Raw genomic sequence first — 5,811 nt, 5'->3', positions numbered from 1 at the left:
TACAGTCCCAGCTACTTGAGATGCTGAGGTGGGAGGATCACTTGAGTCTAGTAGATTGAGGCTGCACTATTTATGATTGCACTCCAGCCTGGACAACATAGTGAGACTCCATCTTTAAAAAGTCTTTTAAATAAAATATAATATAATATATAGAATGCATATAATATTTATACATATAATATATATGTAATATATATATAGAATGCATGTAATTGCAATACAAGAAAGAGAGGAGAGAACAAAGTAGAAGTAATATTGTAATGAGAACCATAATTTGCTACATGAGATGTAGCAAATATAAATACAAACATCCTCAATAAAAAAAAAAAAATTAGCAGATCAAATCCAACAAGATATAAAAACAATTATATGCCATAACCAAATAAGAGTTATTCCAGGTATATAAGGTATATAAGGGTATATAAGGTATATAAGGATGGCTTAACATTCAAAAATCAATGTAATCCATCACTTTGACAAGCCAAAGAAGAAAAATCATATGATCATATAAACTGATGCAAAAAAAAGCATTTGAAAAAATCCAACACCTATATATGGTAAAACATGTCAGCAAACTGGGAGTAGAGGAGAAATTCCTCTGCTATAACCAACCTCATACTAAGTAGTGAGAAATTGGATTTTGTCTCCCTAACATCAAAAATAAGATACTCCTTAGAAAAAAAAAAAAAAGGAGGGAGAGATGAGATCTCACCATACGACACAGGCAGCTCTTGAACTCCTGCCTCAAGAAATCCATCTACCTCAGCCTCCTGCGTAGCTGGGACTACAGATACAAGCTACCTGGCTGTCTTACCACTCCTTTTAAACATTGTACTGAAAGTCCTGGCTAATACAATAAGACAATAAAAGTAAATAAAACGTAAACATATTGGAAAAGAAGAAACACATCTGTCTTTTTTCAGAAATAACATGATTATCTATGTGGAAAACCCCAAAGAATCTACAAAAAACTTCTTGGAACTAATTAACAAGCATAGTGAGGCCACAAGAAAAAAGGTTAATATACAGAAGTTGTATTTGCTTTCCTATGCACTAGCAATGAACAAATGGAATTTAAAATTAGAAACATAATACCATTTACAATAGTAATCAAAAAATGAAATACTTTGTTACAAATCTAACAAGAAATGTACAAGATCTATATGTGGAAAACTATAAAACTGGAATGAAAGAAATAAAAGATGTAAATAAATAAGGAGATAAACTCTATTCATGGTTGTATGTCAATATCGTTACGATGTCAGTTCTTCCCAACGTAATCTATAGATTCAATGAAATTTTCATTAAAATGTCCTCAAGCTATTACATGGACATCTACAAATTGATTCTAAAGTTCATACGGAAAGTCAAAAGACCTAGAATAATCACAAGCACTGAAAAAGAACAAAATTGGAGGGCTCATACTATCTGATTTCAAGATTTATTATAAAACTACAGGAATCGAGACAGCGTGAAATTGGTGACAAAATAGACACAGACCAATGGAACTGAAAGAGAGAGGCTAGAAATGCACCCACACAGATATAGTTAACTGATCTCTGGCAAAGGAGGAAGGGCAACTTAGTAGAGAAAGCCTAGTCTTTTCAATAAATAATGATGAAAAAAATGGGAACCCGTATGCAAAAAATGAAATAGACAAAGTCATTTCACATATCACAAAAAATAACTCAACATAGATCATATGCATAAATGTAAAATGCACCATTATAAAAATTCTGGAAGAAAACATCAGAGAAAATTTATGTGAACTTCAGTTTCATAATACATATTCTAATATCATTCTTCAGTACCAAAAGCACAGTTCCTGGAAAAAAAAAAAAAAAAAAAAAAAAAACTTTCATCAGTTGAACTTTATTAAAATTTAAAACTTCTGCTCTGCAAAAGACACTCTTAAGATAATCTAATGTTAAACTTCAGAAAATAAATTGCAAAACACATATCTAATAAAGGACTTGTATCCAAAATATTCAAAGAACTCCTAAAACTCAAAAATAAAAGAACAAATAGCCCAATTAGTGAATGGGCAAAGGAATGGGCAAAAAGATCAGAACAGATCACCACATAACATGTGCAGATGGCAAATAAGCATATGAAAAGTTGCACTACGTCATTCATCATTAGGGAACTGGAAAATAAAACAACAATGAGATTATCACACGTATTAGAAAGGCTAAAATTGGAAGGGAAAACAAAACCTGACATTACCAATTACTAGTTAGAATGCAGAGCAATAGGAACTCTCATTCACTGCTAGTTAGAATGCAAAATGTACAGTCATTTTGGAAGACAGAGTGGCAGTTCCCAATGAAACTGCCAAGCTATATGTCAATGCTATATATCAATCACACTCCCAGGAATTTGCCTAACCGATATGACAATACATGTCCTGTATACAACCCATTTATAGCAGCTTTATGCATAATGGCCAAAACCCGGAAGCAACTAGAAAGCCTTGGAAAATGTCTGATTCTATTAATGGAAGTTGGGTAGGAAATATTAGAGATGGGTTTGGAGTATCTTATAATGCTGGGAAGTAAAGAAGTATTCAAACAAACAAAAACAAAATCCCCCACAATGATTGGGGCATGTCAATGGGACACAAGAGACAACTAAAACAGCTACCAATGGCCAAAGATGAAAAAGTCTGAGCAACAAGATAAAAAGTAATATTGAATTATAATTCCAAGTATAATATAAACATCAGAGAGTGTATGCTGATATAATACATTGATTAAATAAACAAGAATAAGAGAGAAATCTCCCTCCTAGATTAACTTCAAATAATTTATGTATACTCTGCCTTCCTAGAGAGGAGAACATTAGTTCCCACTCCTTATGTGTGTACTGTATATAGTGACTTCCTTCCAAAGATTACAGTATGTAAAGAGGCAAGGGAGAAACTTTATAGTTGAAAAAATCTCCCTCAGCCAGATGACAAAGTTAATCTTCTCTTTGGAAGTAATAAGTCATGTTTATAGCATGCACTCCTGATTTGTAATAAAAATGAAGTCAGGCATGGCAGCTCAGACTTGTATTCCCAGCACTCTGAGTGACTGAGGCGGGCAGATGGCTTGACCCCAGGAGTTTGAGACCAGCCGGTCCAACATGGCGAAACCCCATCTCTATGAAAAATAAACAAAATTAGCTGGATGTGGTGGTGCACACCTGTAGTCCCAGCTACTCCAGAGGCTGAGGTGGGTGGATCACTTGAACTCCGGAGGCAGTCTTCAGTGAGCCATGTTTGTGCCACCGCACTCCAGCCTGGGCAACAGAGTGAGACCCTGTCTCAATTAATCAATCAAGCAATTGGTCAATAAAAATGACATTTTATCTTTGTGCTGTTCTTCTAAAAAAAAGTCATAACCCCAGTTTAATCATGAGAAAAATATCATATGAGTCCCAAATGTGACAAAGGGCACAAATATTTTCAAAACAATCTTGAAAGTAAAAATAGAGGGCTTACACTAACCAATTTCCAGCCTCTGATGCCTATGATAATCAATACACTGTGTCATTGGCATCAGTATAGATATAAAGATCTACAGACAGGAATAGGTACTTTGTAAATAAATCCACATTTCTATGGTCAAATGATTTTCAGTAAAGTCATCAAAATGATTTAATGGTAAAGACAATCACTACTCATTTAAAAATTAAATTAAATTAATACAACCCCTCTGATCCTAACTCTTATCAACCACAAACATTAAGTACAAGTAAATCATGGACATTAGTAATATAAGAGTAGAAAATATAAAATTTCCAGAAAAAATAGGAGAAAATATTTTAATATTAAATTTATTTAATAGAACATAAAAAACCAAACTGTAGAAGAAAAAAATGGTTAAAGAAGACTTCATAGAATTTTAAAACTTTTGCTCTTCAAAAGGTTCAGTTAAAAAAACAAAAAGACAAGCTACAGACTGGGAAAGCATATCCAGAATACATACAAATCTGTCATGACTTAATAATTTAAAAAAAGCAAATAAAAAATGACAGATCAAAGATTGTTTTGAATATACTTATATGCTTTGTCTTTGCATATACATTTTAAAGTTATTTTGTAAATTTTAAAATAACACCTTCTAGTTTTAATTGGATTTTTTAACTCCATGAATCAATTGGAGAAATGACTTCTTATTTCCGTCTTCTATCAATGAACCTGGTATACGTCTCAATTGATTTAGATCTTTTAACATTTCTCTTTGCAATGTTTGGCAGCTGATAGTTATGTACTATAAGTTCTTATTTTAAGATCAAGCACATCCTCTTCTTTGTGACTGTGACTTACTTAGAAACTAGGAAAATTGTCTTGCAGAATATCCCTCATCTAGAATTGCTTACCCTCTTGAAATAACTGTTTAGCTTATTGTACTGACATATTTTCTGTGAGATGAATTTCATGTCTTATAGTTTGATAAGTTCAAATTAAATATATTTGATGGAAATCTCATAAGTGATGGTGTGTGCTTTGTATAGCATTGAATCAGAAGACATACAGTATCTGATTGACACACCATTAGTGATGGTAAGTGTTACCCTCAGATTAGCTTGTGGGAGGCTAATTCCTCTACTGCATCATTAAATTTTTCCTCTTTTACCACTGTGGTGCTTTGAGGGCACTATACAAATATCCAATTCCTCATCAACCAATTGATATTCCTTTCATGGATGAATAATTACATTTGGGTTTGCAAAATTAGGCTTTCTAACTCTATCAAGTCTTCTACATTTATTAGCTAGCATTCTGCTCTTAGAGTTTTGCTACATCAATTAGGACTTTTTAAACTGCTTTTTCTTATGTTATAAGTTAATGGAACTAATTCTGTTACTTATTTTAGATGCCAAGAATTATTAAGAATTTCAAGACTGTGCAGCTGAGCTTTAAAAAAAGTACAGGGTCTTTGGAAGTGCAGAGCCCTGTGCTGTTGTTTAGGACACATGCCTGTGAAGTCAATCCTGCCAGGGACATTGACATCTTTGTGTATTGATTTTTCCCTTTTTTGTTTATTATAATAGCAGTGTATTGAGTAGTCACAATGGCAAGCAAGTACATTTTATAGTTAAGTATAAAAAGACCTCAAGCTGCATTTATTATTTCTCAATAAATGTTTGTCCAGGAGGACTTGATTTTACTATGTGAGAGATTTCATTGTCTATTCATTTAAATCTTGTCAAATTGGCAATTTCTATTACATTTCAGGGACAATATACAGTTTATCAGTTTCTAAATTAAGCATCTATCTTATTACAATATAATACATTAACATGATTAATTTTAGTGTAACTTCTCACCTGAAGTAGGTAAATAACTGCTAGCTCTTATTTTTTGTCATCTGTTTCCAAGTGGTTTTAAAACATGTAATCATATATTTCATCAAAACATAGCATAACCTCATCCCATGGACTCAAAAACCAATGGTTATTTTTAGAAGCACACAAAAGAAAACACCTATGGCACAAGCCCTTAAACTGAATTGTGCAGATACCCAAGAATGGCATTTGGGAAACAAAAGGCTGGGCTCCCTTATCATCCATATCTCATTAGTGCATAAGGAAGAAATCAATTTGTAATGTATATGCTCCTTTGAAGAATCATAAGTGCCATGCACCTCAAAGTCTAGGTAAACACTCAATACAAAGGGAAAATATTATCTAGGTACCCTGTTCAAAATCAAAGGTTGTTGTCCACTCTGTGTGAGACAATTGGAATGGAGAAAGCTATACAGAGAAGCTGGCTTGGTAGAAAATGTTTTGAAAAGAAAAAAAAGAAAAGAAAAAAAAAGACCG

The sequence above is a fragment of the Rhinopithecus bieti genome, unplaced genomic scaffold (assembly GCF_001698545.2).
Source record: "Rhinopithecus bieti isolate Rb0 unplaced genomic scaffold, ASM169854v2 scaffold_34818, whole genome shotgun sequence".
In the NCBI taxonomy this organism is placed as follows: Eukaryota; Metazoa; Chordata; class Mammalia; order Primates; family Cercopithecidae; genus Rhinopithecus; species Rhinopithecus bieti.
Note: the sequence above shows the minus strand (reverse complement) of the source record.